Source organism: Pinus tabuliformis, chromosome 1_1 (assembly GCF_031772625.1).
Source record: "Pinus tabuliformis cultivar Carrire ecotype Pingquan chromosome 1_1, CPIR1, whole genome shotgun sequence".
NCBI classification, from domain to species: Eukaryota; Viridiplantae; Streptophyta; class Pinopsida; order Pinales; family Pinaceae; genus Pinus; species Pinus tabuliformis.
Window position 1 is genome coordinate 362,916,925 of NC_142297.1, and position 19,325 is coordinate 362,936,249.

At 36.3% G+C, this 19,325-nt stretch overlaps 1 long non-coding RNA gene and 1 pseudogene across 1 annotated transcript in view; one reads left to right on the forward strand and one right to left on the reverse strand.

Annotated features, from left to right (window-relative positions):
- The first annotated feature begins 393 nt into the window (after nucleotides 1–393).
- Nucleotides 394–19,325, forward strand: part of LOC149213106 (uncharacterized) — a 155,173-nt gene continuing 136,241 nt past the window's right edge. Inside the window, exon 1 of the long non-coding RNA XR_016250301.1 lies at nucleotides 394–434. This is a non-coding gene — a long non-coding RNA (uncharacterized LOC149213106). The remainder of the gene's footprint in view (nucleotides 435–19,325) is intronic.
- Nucleotides 15,403–15,987, reverse strand: LOC149213107 (carbonic anhydrase, chloroplastic pseudogene; annotated as a pseudogene).

The window sequence follows — 19,325 nt, forward strand, 5'->3', positions numbered from 1 at the left end:
GACAAAAACAAAAAAAACAAACCATTTATTAACAAGACTACCAAAACCTATCTTACATAAACAAACTTATTATTATCTTACATAAAAAAACCTCATTATCTTACGAGCAAGGTGTAACATCCACGGCAATAACAACAAGGTCGACCGTAGGTTCAACACCAGCGACAAGAACGTCATTGGCACCAACACCCGGATTCATGGGAATCCCATCTTCGGCGACAACAGTGGCAACAACAACAAGATCGATGACAATCCCGTCATCAAGAGCAACAACACCATGAACAATTCCGTCGTCGAGAGCAACAACACCATGAACAATTCCGTCGTCAAGAGCAACAACAACAACAACAAAAAAAGGAGACACCAACAACAACAAAAACAAAGTTGGTGGCAACAACAGGACGATAAAATTGTAGAGCAACTTATGACACCAGGTAATGGCAACTTAACTAGACCAACTTATACTAAGTGGCTTTTGTTTTCCTCTCTGAAATTTATGCTTCGCTTTTGCTTCAGTACTGCACTATATGCACAAATATGTCATCGTTAATAATTTTGGCATTAAATATTTCATGAATTTCGTTTCCTTAGGGTTAATTACATTGTCATTGTATGGCAGGTATGGGAAAGAATAAATGCAGTCAAAGATTAGCTGTTTATCTAAGATTGACTATGTGTTGATATATAGTTAGTTTAGAGCCAAATAGTCTACTTATAAGGCATTCCCGTATCAATTCAAGGTTTTGGTTAAGTACATTATTATTGCATGCCAGGTATGGGAACGAATAAATGCAGTCGAAGATTCTATATATATCTAAGACTGACTATGTGTTGATATATAGTTAGTTTAGAGCCAATACTCTATTTATTTATAAATAGAAGAAGATGGATGTTGGTATATTGTAATTATGATTTATGTATGAGGAAAACCTACCTGCGTGGTTACTTTGTTTTATTGATGGTCGGGTCGTGATATCTCCTAATAAGTAGTTAATTGAATAATTAATTAAATAAACAAATTAAATAAAAAATTATCAATCAAAATTAAATTAAATGTATATATCCTTTTAAATGTATCTAATTAAATTTAAGTGTACCTATTGTTACATATTTATAGATATTTATGTGTTATCTTGCTTCATATTTCTTTAGTGCATTACATGCAGTTAAATATTTCTTCAGTGTAGTATATGCACAAATATGTCATGGTTCAGGATTTTTCTTTCTTTTTGGTCTACACAAAGGCATCATCGATTTCTTTTGTTTTGGTTTTGGTTAAGTACATTACTATTGCATGACAGGTATGGGAAAGAATAAATGTAGTGCAAGATTATCGGTTTATCTAGGACTAACTATGTGTCGATATACAGTTAATTTACACAAGGAGGGTTTTAAGACAATTTCTGGGTAAATTGTCTTAACATAAGGCAAAAAAAATTGTGTATTGTCTTAAATATTGTCTTTAAGCGGGTGTCTCAAAAAATTTTGTCTTAAAGATTATTGTCTTATAAAATGGGTGTTCTAATTTGTAACTTTGATATAATTCGATTTTTAATTTGATGAACTGCATGCTTATTCTGTTAAAATAGAAACGATGTGTTTCACAATTTGGTGTATGCCACGCTAGAGAAATTGAAACAACAACATTCTCCATTTTTTCATTCAAATAAATTATATATAAAGAAAGCTTTATTTATTTTTGGTTTATGGTGAAGGTCAGATGATATCTAATGCTTAGCATATCAAACAGTACTGAATGTTAAAGACCCTGTAGTGAAAGGCAAAGCAAAAAGAAAGGCAGATGATATTTAATGCTCAGTGTATCAAACATTAATGAATGTTAAAGACATTGTAGTGAAAGGCAAAGCACAAAAAATAATTGAGGACTCAATTGTCCATAAGACCCAAGTGCAATTTACCCATGTAGAAGACCCCACACAGTTGGACATCATATAACAACTAAAAATAATAATAACCTGAATGACTTGAATACAAACATCCCATGTAAGACTAGTGATAGAACAACCCAGAGTACACCAGGACATTTTCAGTTCATTTGGAGACCGATTTCTGCAGTCTCATGAAAGAAAAAAAGTTTTGAAGTTGGCCCCCATTTCTAACATTCAACATAACTGGATATGAATAGCCAAAAGAGTGCAGCTCAATGCACCCTTTAAAAATTTCATTTTGTTTTCCATTTTTCTCCATTATATCATATAGACATGTTATGCTCAATTGAAAAAATGATTCATCACCACCACCACAGCAAAATCTCACTGTTTCAATCCACTCCAAACTTATTTCATCAACTACATAGGTTTACACACATACGCATCTTATAATAGAAGTGAAAAAGGCTCTGCTAGGTATTGGAAACTTTAGATTCAATCTCAGAGAAAAAAAGTAGAAGGAAAAGATAAAATCCAGAGCTGCAACATCGCTATATAAGTTGGGAAAGGGAAAAGAAAAGTGATACAATGAATCTAGTTCTTCCTCAATTGAATGAAACTATGAAATTACAAATGTGTAATGTAGGAATACTCTGATTATCATCTAGAATCCAACTTAAACTCTATCCACTAATTCCTCCAAGAAAGATTTCCAGCAACTAATAAAAAGGCGAATGTAAGAATAAGCCAACTGTCAACAACCATATAGGTAAGGTAGGTCTACCCTTCCCTAAGGGCAAGTGCCGAATAGAATTGTGAGCTTTTGCCATTAAGTCCAGCAACCTTGTTAGATCCTTTGGGGGCAGTGACTAGGCCGAGAGTACCCTAGGTGACCAGGCCACTATGACCTTATCATAAATGTGCAGACTGTAATTGAGACCAAAAGGGATTTAGGAGTGTGGCATACTACATTGAGAGAGCCTCAGGTCACTAGGTCATTATGAACCTAATCGTAAACATGCAGACTGTAACTGATCAAGAATTGTCGCACAAAATATTACATTTGTTGAACCCCGAGCTTTACCAACTCACACCTAAACAATAAATGGATATGGAAAAAAAACTGAAATAACTAATTTGAGGATGTTCTAGTTTCAAATTTTCCTTGAAATAATTTTCCTGACACTATTGGAAAAACAATATATGTAAACCAATCAAAATGTCCATATCCAAAAGACTGAAAGAATATGAAGATGAAGTGTGGGTTTACTGAAAAAACCGCTCTTTTCCTCAAACCTGCTCTTAAGGGCTGTAACAAATCATTCTCAAGTAGCCCATGGACAAGCAAAAATTCAATCAATCCACAGATGCACCAATAAATCAAAAAAATAATACATAGAGAAAGGAATGGGAAAAATGTTTTAAAAAAAGATAAGAAAAAAACCAATTTAAAAATAAATAAATAAAATAAAATAACCCCAAAAAGCAGTTTTCAGAGTGCATGAGAACTTACCCTCTCAATCTCATCCTGGAGATATGTTTTGAAATAGTACCATTGGTAGCAGTGTGTGTGCTGAGCTACCAGGCTGCAATGATGGAACCTAATTTACCAGGAACAAAACTTAGGAAAAGGACTCAAAATAGATGTGCATATACATCCTATTAAACTAGCAATATTTATAGTAAATAGAACTAATATCTCAACTATTTTCACATTTTATGAACTGTACCTGTAGAGTTCCAACAACTGCGAGACCAAAAGAGTTATTCTAAAGCTTCAAGTTGTAAAAAAATTGACCATCGTGCAATATAAGTTTCCCACTGATCTGAAGGCCTTGACATACTGATGTTGCAAGTAAAACAGGCAATGGAGGCTTGCACAAAGCATTAACCAAATATCACAAGTTTCTTTAATCAGTTTGACACTTATCATAGTAAATACAATTCACATCTAACAACAATAAAGCCAATATTTTCCATTTTTTATTTACAAAATGAAATGGAATTTACTATCTAATACCCACCCAGAGCCTATTGCTCACTAATCTCTAGGGACAAGTGCATTCCCTAAACCTATCAAATAACCAAGAAGATCTAGGAGAGGAGGTGGAGTTGCTGCTATGGGTACTACTTTTGATTGAACATTGGGACCTTTGGCATGTGAAACATTGATTTCTGCCTCAGTGGCTAACAATTCTTCATATGGAAGGTAACAGTTTACTTGCAAGTTTGGAGGTAACAAGGTACATTGCGAGGTAACAAGGTACAAGGTACATATGGAAAGACATATGGGAGGTAACCTGTACAAGCATAAAAAGTGCTTAGAAAAATATATGTGTGCTTTGACTTCTCAGAAACATCAAGGAAAGACTTAATTTCAAAAATAAATTCTCTAGTGATCTCTATACCTATTACTTACCACTTCAGATAGAAGTGTTGAGCGTGACAACTTCCAAAAAAATATATTATTATTAGGCATATTGGAAGAAAACTCCTTGAACTAAGCATAAAATATAATACTTATACTAGAAAAACCTATACAAATGCAAACATCTCAAACAGTGACAGATGAACTTAAGCCTTTTCATTGAAATAACTTACCACTTCTTTGGTATCCATTTTAGAATCCAAACTAAATCCCAAAACTTAGAAGACTATCCATTCTTGAACTTCTTTCCTTCTTATTCTCCAGCTCAAAATGGTGAGCCCCATGCTTGTGATCATAGGGCATAATAGAAATGGCATCCAACAATCCAGATGATGCCATCAATTGCAAATCCTTCTATGCTAAGTACTTATTGTAGCTTTTTTAGAGGATATAGAAAATGTACCATGTATAAGCATGAGACAAATGACTTTCTAATATCTAAAATATCTTTGTTAACTTTGAATAGTAGATTGTCGTCATTTGAGGTTTAGGAATATTCTTGAGCATACACAAGGCCATGAATATCTTCTATAGAGTGAAAATCTTCCTGCATATCATATGCCATCCATCATAAGAAATAGTATAAGGAAAAAATATATTAAAAATAAAAATAATTTGCTCACAGATTCTATAGTAGGTTCATGAAATTTCATTCAACCCAAAGCTTCCTCTGCAATAGGGTATTCTCCAATAATTAATTCCTACAAGATCAAACTATATAAACCTTACCATCTACACAAATATAATCCTATATCTAATTCAGTAGATAACATTTTATATTTTTGGCCCCCATTCGATAGTGATACCTTCTTAAAGGTGTGCCAAAAATCTAATCAACATGACATTGTAACTATTTACATCATGGGAAATATGGGTAAACTCCCAACCAAAGATAAATGGTTTCTAGAATATGATTTTTCTACACATTTCCCTCATCCCATTTCACAATGGCAGCCAACAATCTAGATGATGCCATCAGCTACAAATCCTTCTATGCTAAGTATTTATTGTAGCTTTTCTGGAGGATATAGAGCTTGTACCATGCATAAGCATGATACAAATGACTTTCTAATATCCAAAATATCTTTGTTAACTTTGAATAGCAGATTGTCATCATTTGAGGTTTAGGAATCTTCTTAACCATACACAAGGCCATGAATATCTTCTATAGAGTGAAAAGCTTCCTACATATCATATGCCATCCGTCATAAGAAATAGTATAAGGCAAAAATATATTAAAAATAAAAAATTTAGCTCACATATTCTACAGTAGGTTCATCAAATTTCATTCAACCCAAAGCTTCCTCTGCAATACGGTATTCTCCAATAATTAATTCCTACAAGCTCAAACTATATCAACCTTCCCATATAGACAAATATAATCCTATATCTAATTCAATGGATAACATTTTAGATTTCTAGCCCCCATTCGATAATGATACCTTCTTAAAGGTGTGCCAAAAATCTACTCAACATGACATTATAACTATTTACATCATGGGAAATATGGATAAACTCCCAACCAAAGATAAATGTGTTGTGCCTTTTCCCGTAAGCATTTATTAGCATACCCTTTTTAGTTGAGATAAGATCCTTTGGATAGTGGGATACAATCTTTAGTTCTTGTGAGGGCATCCAAAAATCACCCTTGGACAATTGACTACTAGCATCTTTACAACAGTTTTTGCTCACTGACTTGATACTTGTCTCAGGGGAGTTTTCCTTGAGGGTCTTTTGCCCAACACTTTGCCTTAAGGTAAAAGTGTGTATACATTGTTGTATGTAATCTTGATCTTCCATATTATTAATACAAGAAGATACAGATCCACTAGTGGAATATGCAATAAGTGTGAAATTAGACAGCTCAAACTGTTCACACTGTGTTTTCATCGAAGTTCGCTGATGTTGCATGTTCTTCATCAGAATTTGTCCATAATTGTCCATACTATTGTATTTTATTTTTCTACAATACAACTTTCATCCACACTACCCCTTGAATGCGATTTCTCCTCATTCATTTCTTCAACCTTATCCTCATTATACATCATACTAGACAATCATCATTCTAGTATAGAACAACCTTTGGATATTATTGGTGAATAATTATAGTTGATGGGTTCTCATGTAATGATTCCCAATACCAATGGAACAACATATAATTTGAATCACTCAAGTAATGAATCTCAATTTAACAACATTATAATATAATTACATTCTACCATAAATACACATCAAGAATGCTTTGCCTTGTAGATTTTAGCACCCATGTATTCAATGGATTTATGGGAATGAAGGGAAATTGGAAAGCCAATGATCTCCTACAGTTATGTATGGCCTTGTCTAGTACCTATGGCCTCTTAGACAACCAAGATTGAGCTCAAACTCACCCCAACAAATGAAAATAATGCTCAGGGGAGAGGGAAACGACTCTAGTAAGTAGAAATCCACCCAAGAATGCTTAAGAACACTCCAGGTAAGGAGAGAGAAATTCTTAACAGTCGTACAGAAACCAAATTAGCAACTCCTTGAGGAAATGCAACAGCTCCAGAACTGTGGCAGTTGATCTCTAACTCAACAAGAAAGTGGATTATGAGTAACTCAAAGTTGATGCATTTCATAGATCATCAATCAATCAAGAGTTTTTGAATGATACTAATAGAAATTCAATGGAGAGTTATTTATTTCAGCCATGAGCACAAAGACAGGGAGCACATATAATATAACTAAGGAGTAAGAATGATGATAACTCATACAACATAAGTTTATTGTAGCTTAGCAACATATATTAGATGAGAACCTAGCACATTGCCTTCATTGTCAAAAGAGAGATGTCCATGTGCAAATTAACCCTCGCTCCATGTGAGACTATTGCAGCATAGCTACTATGGAAAATGAAGGAATTGGTCATGGCAGTTAAACATCGAATTGAATTAGTTTCAGTGTTATCCAATTAGGGATATTGCATCTTGTCACAGGCAAAGATTGCAGGACATTTCAACATTGCAAAGGCAACAATCCAGGCATAGTCACTCTTTGTTTAGTGAAGTCGAAGCTCATGGAGAATGATATCCAGGCATTTTAGCCTATATTCGACTTATTTTGGATAGCAACCAAGAAAGTGAAAAAGATCGAAGGTTGTAATCCAACGGGAGAGGAAAAACTGAGGATAAAAAGAAGTCTACAACACTTGAAGAAACCGAAGTCTATGACTAAGTTGAATCTCAATATAAAGCTATCTATTTGCAGCAGGATCTGAATATCTGTGGTAAAGAGTCAAGGGTTTGCTGTAGTAGCCGAAGATCAGTAATAGAAGGCAAAGAGTCTGTAATTGGAAGTCAACGTATTATAATAAGAGACTAAACCTGCAATAAGGATAGAAATTCAGAAGCTGCTTCTGACTTTGACTAGGCAGAGACTCAACTATTGACCTTGACTTAAAGAGGAGGGCTAACTTGGAGGGACTCTTTGGTCTTGTGTTGGATATCTCATTTTGAATAAATTCAATAAGAGGAGGATTGTTGGGTTTTCCCCTATTGAGAGGTTTTTCCCTGCCTTGAAAGCCTAAATCTTTGTGTCTCGTACTTCTTTGTGTTCTTGGAAGAACAATTTGTGTAATTACTTGATGAAAGAGAAATATTAACTAACAAAGAAAAGAATACTTATATAGGAGTTTACTTCCAACTATGAAGGAATACAATGAGGACATAAAATTTGTAAATCTTAAACTTGGCTAGGCCACTGCACCTCCAAAAACCTGACTCATTAAGCCATAAACTAGAAACCTTCTATGGAACTCCAAAAACAAATGAATTAGAATGAATTATCAACCAGAATCAAGGGCCTTTACACTTTACATTTGACAATCTATTGCAGTATGAATATTGAGGTCACAACTATTCATTTATATTGCACTGTTGTAAGAAAGGATGATCATATTTTATATATTTTGTCTAGTAAGGCCTGCACTTTGTCATTGCCAGCTCTAACCAAGGTTTCATGTTCCCATTGTAATGAACAACAGCTGCATTGTCAATCTCTGAATAGTCCATGCTAGGATTATATCTTAAACCCAGCACATGCCAAGACTTGTCCAAAGGATGGGTCAAGCCATAAAACGTTCAATCCAAGGGGTAGTGTTCCAAGCTTCCACAACACTCTATCCTCATTCTCACATACAATAAAAGAAAAACTTAGAAATCGAACAAAGAAAAACCATTTAAGTTTTCTAGCTATAACTTTTCCGAGTTGTCTCTAGAAGTCATTTTCCTTTGCTTGATGTACACCGTTAGAAATAGAGAAGCACCCCTACCAATTTCAGTTTTCACTTCCTACTTAATACAACCCTACTCAACTACATAGATCATCATCACACAGGTTTCTTTACATGTTCAATAGAGAAAATAACCAAAATCTTCACCAATTGTAACTCAGAGTTAGTAATATCCCTTTGGTTTACTTCGGAGGGCTTTTCTAATACCCATGAGGAAGATAAATCATTCTGTCCAACAATATATAAGTTTAGAGTTCCTGATTCCTCTATGTTAGCTGTTATGACATCAATCTCCTGCCCAATAAATAAAACTTATTTTCAATTCTCTGCTTAATAGGGGAAAAATCAAAACTAAGATATCCAAATGCAGTAGGTTTCTTATAGTTTCCTCCTTTGGGAAGAGAGAGTCAATGCTCTCTATTAAACTTTGCTTTCTCTAGTCATCTGCCTGTTCCTGTGAACCCCATAGATAAATAGATAAGAGTGATTTTAAACATATGACAGAGCTCCAGTATCCTCAATAATTCCTCTCTATTTCAATCCACTCAAGTCGATTAAATTTCAGTTTAGGGACACTATTTATTTTCTAGGATTAGACTAATGTAAGTGCAAGTGCATTGCCCAGATCCTGAAAAAGAACAAAATGGCCATAGAAAAATAGAATTGGTTTTCAAGATGTGGAAAGAGAATACCATTCTAACAGATCCATCTCCTGAGAAGTTGTGCCCTGCTATTTTAAATGACAAAAAATGCATAAAAGGTCAGGTAGAAAGACTTGATGGAGAAGAATATCTATAAAAATACTGAAATGCTAAAAAGGGGGTTGCTTTGCTATCATGCATATGCTAAGATCAAGATTTCATTACACATCAATAATAAAATGGTGTGTATAATATCTATCGTTTGTTTTGGCCAATGTGCTCTGAACACTGTGGGAACAGTGTGAAAATGATATGTATAGTAGAAAGTAGTTGGTGAACAAGATTGTCGTTGTGAATTGGGTCTAGGTTGGGTGGATCAGAACTGGTTTTAGCTTGACTGATGAGAAGTGGATTTAGCTTTATGGATGGAAAGTGGGTCTGGCTTGGATAATGAGTGGACGGGAAGAATGATTGTTACCCTTCCCACCCAGATTCAATTCCCACAAGATTCAATTCCCATGAGTAAGATGTTGAACTGAACTCTTAACAAATATATTTTTATAATACCCATCCAGCTTATGCAGAATCCAACGCACACTTAGTACCATCCTCCTCAGAATGAGGAGTGCCCAGTGAATTCACCAAGTAGTTGCCCAGCAAATTTACCAGTCATATGCATTTCCCTTTGTTAAAAAATGGAAAGAGAATTGTTATTTCTTGCTATCGGGATGAATGGTTTCATTATCTTTGGCAAGGGAAATTACCCTAGGGGTAGTTGGTAAAACCTTTGCTCTTGCATGAGAGAGGTACAAACTTTGAATCTTTCTCCTGGTAGGTATTGTACCGTGTTAATGCAGAGATGGAGTTCACAGCTTCACACAGATCAAATGAAAGGAAACCTATAAAGAAAACTCACAAAATGTTTGGAAAAATGCTAGAGGTGCTAAACTTTTGACAATAAGCGAGGAAAGTAAGTTTGATAACATTTGCGCCTTCAGATCCTGCGAAAAAGCTAAAAGGAAAATCAAATTCCAAAGTAGGTCCATGGGGTTTTGGTTCAATGGTTAACCGGGGGTGGTGAAGGCAAATCAAATTTTGAAGCAGGTCCATGGGGTCTTGGTTCAATGGTTAACCGAGGGTGATGATAATTCCCCGCCAAGGCTCAAATCACATAAATACATTGTTCAGTGGGTTCTCAATGAAAGGGATCTTTCTAAAATAGTATAAGATGACTACACTTCATTGTAATGGAGATCTTACTTGAATGTTGTAAGAAGTCTACACTTCATTGTAATACTACCAGATTAAGAAAGGGCATGCTTGCCAATAAAGATAAATTAAACATTGACCCACCCAAAAAAAGAGACAGAAGCAACCTAACGAGAGAAGAGGACAGGAAGAAGCTTACCAGCGAGGGAGGAGGGTAGGAAGAAGCTTACCAACGAGGGAGGAGGGAAGGAAGAAGCTTACCAGTTGCAGATGTAGATGCAGAGTGACGAAACCTAGCTGCCAGAAAAACCAATGGCATGACCACAAAGATAACAAGGAAGCCCACCACAGCTATTTGATGATGAAAACCCCAACCTCCCCATCCTCTATTTCTACCACGCTGGTAGCCCTACCACCCTCCATTCCACACACCTCCTCTTTTCATAGACATCTTTAGCTCTCAACCCTAACACCAATTTTCTCCTTCTCCTCCTCCTAAACAGATATCGAGCAATGCAACCCTTACTCAATCATAATCCTCTACATCAAAACCATATCATGGTTAACAAAAATATATGAAGTCAACAACAACCAAAAAAACCCTTAGATCTCATATATACTTCAGAGCATTTGATAGAAAAATTTACCAAAGGCATTACGAAATGGATAGATCAATTGATTTCATGCAGTTTTGAGAAAGAAAGGGACACTGACATGGTAAAAACCTAGATGAAAATGGGCATAGGGGCCAGAAGTAGACATATTTGAGGGTCTCTATCTCTGTTAGCCTTTTTTGTTAAAAAGAAAAACATATAATTAAGGGAAACACATCATTCAGATTCAGATGCCAACATAGATGTTATTATTAATGGGGATCCTCACCAGTCTAGCTGATTGTTCATACACTACAACATAGGAAGAGGAAGAACAAGCGGACAGTGTTGGGTATATATGACGCCCCTCAACTTACTAATTTGACTGAGCAGGTACCGACTTGGCATGCCTTGCATTGAGGCATGTAAAGGTAAAGGGAATGCTAGGGGGATAATTTGATGCAAAGCAAGGGTGAATTATGCCTCCCTAAATGCACATCATGAGACTGTGTTTAAGATTCGCGATTCTGAAGCTACAAGAATACTAGAGTGTAAGCACAAGAGAGAAGCTAAACATATTGTGATCTAACATTTAAAGTGGTGACTTGTTGATTGATTTCTCATTTAGAATGAAGAGAAAAAATTTGATGATTGGGGGAGATAAATGATGAGTGTTGTATTGAGTAAAGGATATACATCATTTTGAGGCCATGGATAGATCTTAATGGTCTGTGATGCCAGTGTTAGTAAAACCTTACCTAAATGCCTTATGACTACCACATGGATGAGTGTTACACTTACATTATTGATGCACTAACCATAGGGAGTTGGTATAATATTCATGGTTATGGGTGCTTACAAAAATGGGTTTTCATATACCTATGAAGTGAAAGGGAAGCAAGTACCCTTTATTCAAGATAGGAGTAAGGATATAAGCTTTAAACCAGTTGACAGAGAAATTTTTTGTTAAAGAATACATTTTACACATCCTGTGTCCATTAGTATGAACTGGTTTATAAACATAGTGTTGGATTAATGTCATAGCACTTCTAGAAGTTGTTTTGATTCTCAGAAAACATGTTGTATGTTGTCATCTACTTCAAATTTTGCATAAGAAATAGTTGGTCCTTTAACAAGACTCGAGTGTGCCAACATGGACTGAAGAAGAGGTTATTAGCATTGCAAACCCTCTTCTCAGATCAGTATGTCAATTTTAAATTTAGCAGAAATTGGCAATAAAACATATGATGTTCTAGAAGCTAAAAGACAGACAACACAGGAATCTACAACTTCTTACCTCTATTGTTGTCATGTTTAGCTTGCCCCGCCAGAATGGTATCAAAGTTAAGGTGAGGGCAAGGTATCAGAGCTAAGGTGAGGGCAAGCCCAAGCAAGGAAGAAAGAAATCACAAGAAGTTTTCTGACAACACTGACCTCCTTCCTCTTCAAAGATCAGTCATTGTGAAGCACTGAAACTCCTATTGCAAAATTCAAGGTTGCAGATACTAGAAAGGAAATGAGATCAAGGCCTCATCAATCCAGCATCTATAGGATAGATCTCTCTGTTAAATTTTTGGTCAAATGATCTATATCTAAGGCATTTTGTCATGATTATAGCCTGGAAGCTTTGGTTGCTTTAGGGTCAAATCTTCTATTATGAAATCACCCTTGAATTGAATTTGGTTTGGAGATAGTGTCTCACTTGGAATTCCTTCTCTGTTGCAAGTTTATATAAAATCATATCTGAAGCTATAAAGTTCCTAGCATCTAAGCTCATATATATAATATTATTCTTGAGCTCATTGACATGCCTTCGGCCTTGTATTAGGGCTTTGTCTGTCTCACAGAGAAGTATAAAAGGCTACAAAAGGTGAAGTATCCTCGGCCCTTGGACATCAATCAAGAGGGTTTGAAAAATAGTGTTCATGGTTTTCCATTGGGTAGATGCTTATTGAAGGTAAAGGATCAACCTTTGTGCATCTCTAAGATTCTAGTATCAAAGGAAAGGGGGTTCATGACAAATAAAGATCATTTCAAGGATCTTGAAATCTGAAACACAATGTTCTAAAATCTCATTTAAATAGGTATGACTGTTATTGGTGTCTAAGCCAAATGCATCTCAACATTTCTTCTCATATCAACTCATTGAGGCAATCAGGACACACATGTGGGTTTAGCCTAGAGCCATCACTTTTTATATGATTTTTACATCTTGGGTTTAAAAAACCTTTATATATTCTAATTAGTAATTTCGAGTACCCATGCTCGGTGCATGCTGCACATTATTTTTCATCACTGCCAAATTTGCATTCCATCAATTAAAGCTTGGATAGAATTAGTCTTAGTCAAAGAAGTCTATTTTATTTGATGGACTTAAACTGAATTTAATTTACTATGGTTTTTCATTTCCTTTAATTTACTCTGGTTTCAATAACCATCAAATCTTCCAAAGACAGAAATTTGATAATAGAACTGGAGTCAGATAGAGACTTACCGTTGCGAGAAATGGATACAATCGAAAGTTCTTTCCGAAGGCTTAGCGGGTTGACAGGCTCTGTGAATTTTTTTCCGTCTTCCCCATATTTATCAACGGCCTTTGTTGCAGCAGCCTCAGAGGGGTTTTTCTTGCCTGTGCTAGGAAAATTGTATGATTCCGAAGGGGATGTCCAACAACCAAAGCTTTTTCATTAGTTACTTGAGTCCACAATTTCTAGAATAGGTCTATCAACCTCTTTCACTGCCTTGGAGGAGAAGGCGACAACCTATAGAGAGAGAGCGGAATTTTTTGGGTGAAGGTGGAAAGGAAACGTCTTGTTTGAACCTTATGTGGGTCTGGGGTTCCATAGCAATATCAAGGAGCCGCACAAGTTCCAGTTGGGTGTCCCGTTCCCTGCAAAAAACCCCAACAATCCCTTACCTCTATCAAACTAGAAGGGAGAAATAGGATACTCTTAGAAAAACGTTGGTCTCCATTGCTAAAACCTCCTCCAGAATTCAAAAATTCATGGTTTGAACAAAATTGTTGAAACCTTCTCCAGAATTCAAAAATCCAGGGTATGAACAAAATCGCATCACCCATTATTCTTATTCCATTGTTGAAAGCTCCTCGAGGGTGCTCCTTGAGGGTGTTAGAGCCTAAATCTGCCTTAGGCTAAAGGAAGGAAAAATTCAGGATAACCACAAACCACGCTCAGCCTTGTAGCTAGCCCTACGAGGACAGGATAGGGCTTTCTCTGGGTCAATCTCAGCAAAAGTGTTTCAGTGAGGCTTGAGATGACTTAAAATGGGAAACTGATTTTAGGCTAGTAAATATATATGAAAAAGAGATAATTGATTGAATGACTGAATTTTCTGGGCTGTATGGGACCAAAGGATAGCATGAGCTGGGAAATTAAATCAAAGACACAGAGTGTTTCATGAGGCAAGATAGGCAGGAGATTTAGCAGTCAAACTGAAATAATATGGAGTCGAAAGACAGTTGATGAGCTGAAAGGGGCATGCACATGAATCCTTTTCAGACAGAAGAAAACACACAAAGTATGAATGCTTTACAAGGCAGAGCATGAACTGGATTCTACCTTTCCTACTTAAGAGCATCCAAATGGAAATGATTCTGAACGAAATGTAAAACATAACAAAGCACATACGAAATAGAAAGTGGAAACATCTGCTAAACTCATATTACATGAATCTCATGAATCAGAGCTACATCATTTTATTAAATTCCTGGCCCAACTGTACAGTGAAGCGCTGAGTTTTTTCTCCACACCTTTCCCAGAAATTCCAACCCTTTACAAACGATTTACAATACAATAAATAGGACCAATTTGTCAGAATATAGATCAACAGAGAGGGGAGCTGTTACAACAGCTCAAGAACTTAAAACTAAAGATAGAGAACAAAAGCCAAATAATCTTCAAAAGGAAGAGCTGCGTTACACTTGAAATCGGTTTGATAACCCACGAGGAAGAAACACCTGTAGCGTAGATCTCGTAACTGAAGACAAACATAGGTAGTCGAATCCTATTTGAATCGCTTTATTTTAAGCTCCGGTATTTGACTTTTCACCTTCCTCGTTTGAATTAAAACCAATTTTATATAATCAGCATCCAGATGTCTAGTTTTACAAGCATATCTCCCAACTTGTCCTGAGAGAATTCCATAGCCACTGTATGTTCTATATTATTTCCATTCTCTCTGTTGTGGTAGATATTTTCACTTTAATTTTGGCTTTTCCCTTAATTGATGTTTGTTTATTTGTTTATTAAAACACTCCATTGCAGATTCTCAGCCTTGATACCTGGTGAATTGTTACAGTTGCAATGAAATCTCCAGATCTGGTGCTTGGTTTGAGATCAAGCTTATAGATGCTTCATTTTAATTGGCTTCTGAAATGATTCCATAGAGAGTTTTGGGTGCCATCGTCTGGCAGTGACATAAGCACGTTGATTCCTCCACAGCAGCTATGGCCTATCACCAGTATATTATTCACCTTGAGATACAAAACAGCATATGCCACAACAGAACCCACTCCTGGAAAACCACTCTTCTCGTAGGGAGGAACCATGTTTGCGACGTTGCGCATCACGAATGCTCCCCCCAGATTGAATTTGAGAACATAGGTTGGGCTTACTCTCGAGTCCACGCAGACAACCACCATGAACTTGGGAGTTTGGCCCTTGGGCAATTTGGAGACCAATTATTTCTTCTTATCATAAACCTCGGTTTTGAAGTTTTTGAATCCATTTTTGACCTTCTGGATTGGATCAAATATAGTCTGCTCTTCTGCAACTGCCTGATTGATGATTGCCCCAATTCTCTTGATAGGCGCACAGATTCGATTTGGGACTTGCCTTATCTGTACAGTATTGAAGCTTCGTGATATATCAGACTGTTGACGAATTTCCGAACCATAGAAACCAATACGTCCGAACCTTGCTACTATGCTTGCATCCATAGTGTGATCTGGCAAATCCGTGCGGGTTATTGGAAATCTGGAGGAAATTTGAGCAGTTTCGGGCCTTCAAGTCTATGCGCCACGCAGTTCTCCCAATGCGCCGCGCGGCCCTTCAACGCACAAGTTCGGCTCTTAAACACAGAATTCGCTCCTCCAACACTCAATTCGATTTCATTTGACCTCTTGATATAGCAATGAATATTTCAAGCAATGAACATGTCTAACGGAGTGATGAGTTTGATTTGTTATTGAAGCCACGATGAGTTTTTGTCTTGAGGTTCTGTGCGTTGCACGCAAGCCCAGTGCACCGCGCCCCATGGATGCACCGCGCCAGAGGAAAAATACATGGTGAATCCACGCCCAATGCGCCGCGCTCCATGGGTGAGCCGCGCCCTATCCCAATGCGCCGCACTATATTCCAACACACAGTTGGCCTTCTAAACTCAAAATTTCGTCCCTTCAAACTCCAACATCGACTTCTCTCTTAGATTTTTAAATATCTCTTGATGCAAATGGATTAATAACTTGAGAAATATCTTATATAGAGATGGATTAAATTTTTGCTTCTCAATAACCCATTTTGTAATGTGTTTAACTTTGGCACCTTCACATTTGAAATGTACTCTGTTTTCTCGTTTCCTATGACTTTAGGACTAATGATGAACTTACTTTGTCAGCTTGCAGGGATGATTGGCAGTGGAATTTGGTAAAGGTGACCAGGGCTGCGAATGAAGGACTGTAGAACTAAAAAATTACATATTTATTACAAAAAACAATGTTAACGATTTCTTCTTCAAAACAGGGTTTTGAAGAAGAAACATTCTCAGCTTTATTGGTGATGAAAACTGTGGAACGAAAACTTATTAGGAACCTCCCTCATGGGTCTACTGGCATTTTTGGACATGGTTGAAGACCAAATCAACTAACCCCAGACCTAGAGACTGAAATGACTCTTGCTGATCAAGAGACTAAAACGGGACTATAAGTGAGTTTAAAACTTGATTTTGATGAACAGACCTGAGCTAGTAGGTACAAAGCATGAGGGGTAATGACTGAAAAAGACCCTTCCGTCAGATTATGGCATGCCCCTAGTGGAATGCAACTGAGTGAATCGAGCGAGACAACTAAAAATGAAATGCAAAAAGAGTTTTGATCTCTGACGGAGGACTGACAGGACCGACTCTAATAGAGGGTTTGAACAAAAATGGCATCGCCCACCTTGAAATTTTATTTGGTGACTGGTACGTGGGAGACAGAATGTCTTATATAAATTTATTAAATTTCCATGGTATGTTTTAACAAGCTCTTATGAAAAATATATATATATATATCTTCTAATGCCTCTCAATGTCTTCCATGGGGAATTTTGATTATGATAAATTTAATAAATAAAATGAAATTTTAAGATGAATTCATGTAGTAGTGATTCAATGGAATGGAATCATTTTTAAATGCTTTGGAAACATTTTTTCACGATGTTTTCAGATATATATTTTTTTCTAGACAGTTTCACCTTTTTTAAAGGGGGAAGAGGCGATAGTCTCTTGTAGTAGTGATTCAATAAAATGGAATCATTCTTAAATTTTTCGAAACCTTTTTCCATGATGCTTTTAGACATTTACACTTTTTCTAAAAAGTTTCACCACTTTCAAAGGGGAAAGAGGTGACAGTCTCTTGTTGCTCTTTCACAAAAGGTGTCATGTCACTCCTTGTCAAAGGGACTAGAGTGACACGCTTCAAAATGTCACATTCTGCCATGGTTTGAGTCTAGATTTTAAGCCAGTGAGGTGGAAGGGTCTCTAAGCTTGTTTAGGTGTACAGTTAAAAATGAACATTTCACTGTCATTCTCATCTTCAAATAAAAGCTCATGGAAGAGCTCAGTCTTCTCTTTTTATCAATCTGATAAATAGTTTACATATGGAAGAGGGTATATCTTGGCTACAAACATGGGCTATAAATTTTGGGGCAGCATGGGACAACAATAAAAGGGTCTGTTGACAAATGTAGATCCTCCCAATCTCCCCCCAGGAATAGGCCTCGGTGCAAAATGGCTACATGAATCTTCAAAGGAAATTTAGGATGAATATTGTGCTCGCAAGTTGAAGTTTCATGAACAAGAGATGGGAAAGGATATTGTTGGGACATTTAAGAAGAATTTAAAGCAAGATACGTAAGCTCAGAAACCCCAAGGAGAAACCCAAGATAAACATATGAGCTCTAACCCTCGTCTTGAGTCATCCAATGCTACTTCTTAACAAAAAGTCTATTATTGGTGTTGGTGGATAAAGAAAAAAAGGAGAGGGATGCTAATGATAGGGAAGGGAGAGTGAAGATGAGATAGATGAGATCGACGTTTCCCCTAGACAACGCCATTTCCCCTATCCGCCAAAGTCTGTTTCCTCTTCTTAATGAAAGGCATATTACATTAAATATATAAATAATTATAAGCCATGCATTTTGACACCCTTGTACATTCTTTTTTATTAATGAAAAATATTCGACTTACAAAAAAAATAACACAATATACTCACACACAATGCAATAAGCAAGCCCCCGTCGATGTTATGCACTACTTTAAATGGGTTTAATAGCCTTGGATGGCTCTATCAATCATAGTTGAAGGTATATGATGTTAACTAATTTAAGCAAAAAAAACATGCCTTCGACAATGGTAACTAGACTTACACTCCATTTACTGCATTAAACAATCAAGTGAGGCTTTAATAATTGTAACCAAACATACAAGTCGTTGAACAAGTTAACCAACCTAACACAACTTTAATAGTGATAACCAAAATGTACATGTTACTAATCAATTGACCATTGTGTCATGCCTCTAACATGTGCAATTGAACATAAATGTTGTTGATGGGGTTGACCTATCTAACATATCTCCCACAATTGTAGTCAAACATGCATGTTGATTCGGTTAATCTCCTAGATAATGTTAATCAAAAATACATATTAATATCCAACCTAACATGTCACTAATAGTGACAATGGAATGTGCATGTCAATGACTAAGCTAATTGACCTTATATGTTGTTCATTGAGATGATTAACACATAGCTCACTAAGCTGACCAAGTTGACAAACCATTGGTTTTGTCATTGAACTAACATGCCTTTAATAGACACAACTAAATGTACATGATGTTACGCCAGTAAACCATCATGAAATGCCTTTAACAGTACTAACAAAGTGCGCAAGTTCTTGATTGGGAAAACCAAACTAATATACCTATGATAATCATAATTGACCATACATGTTTGTTGTGATCAACCCTTCAAGTTTTCCCTTGCTTCTATACAAAATTAAGCATATATTCCATGCAACT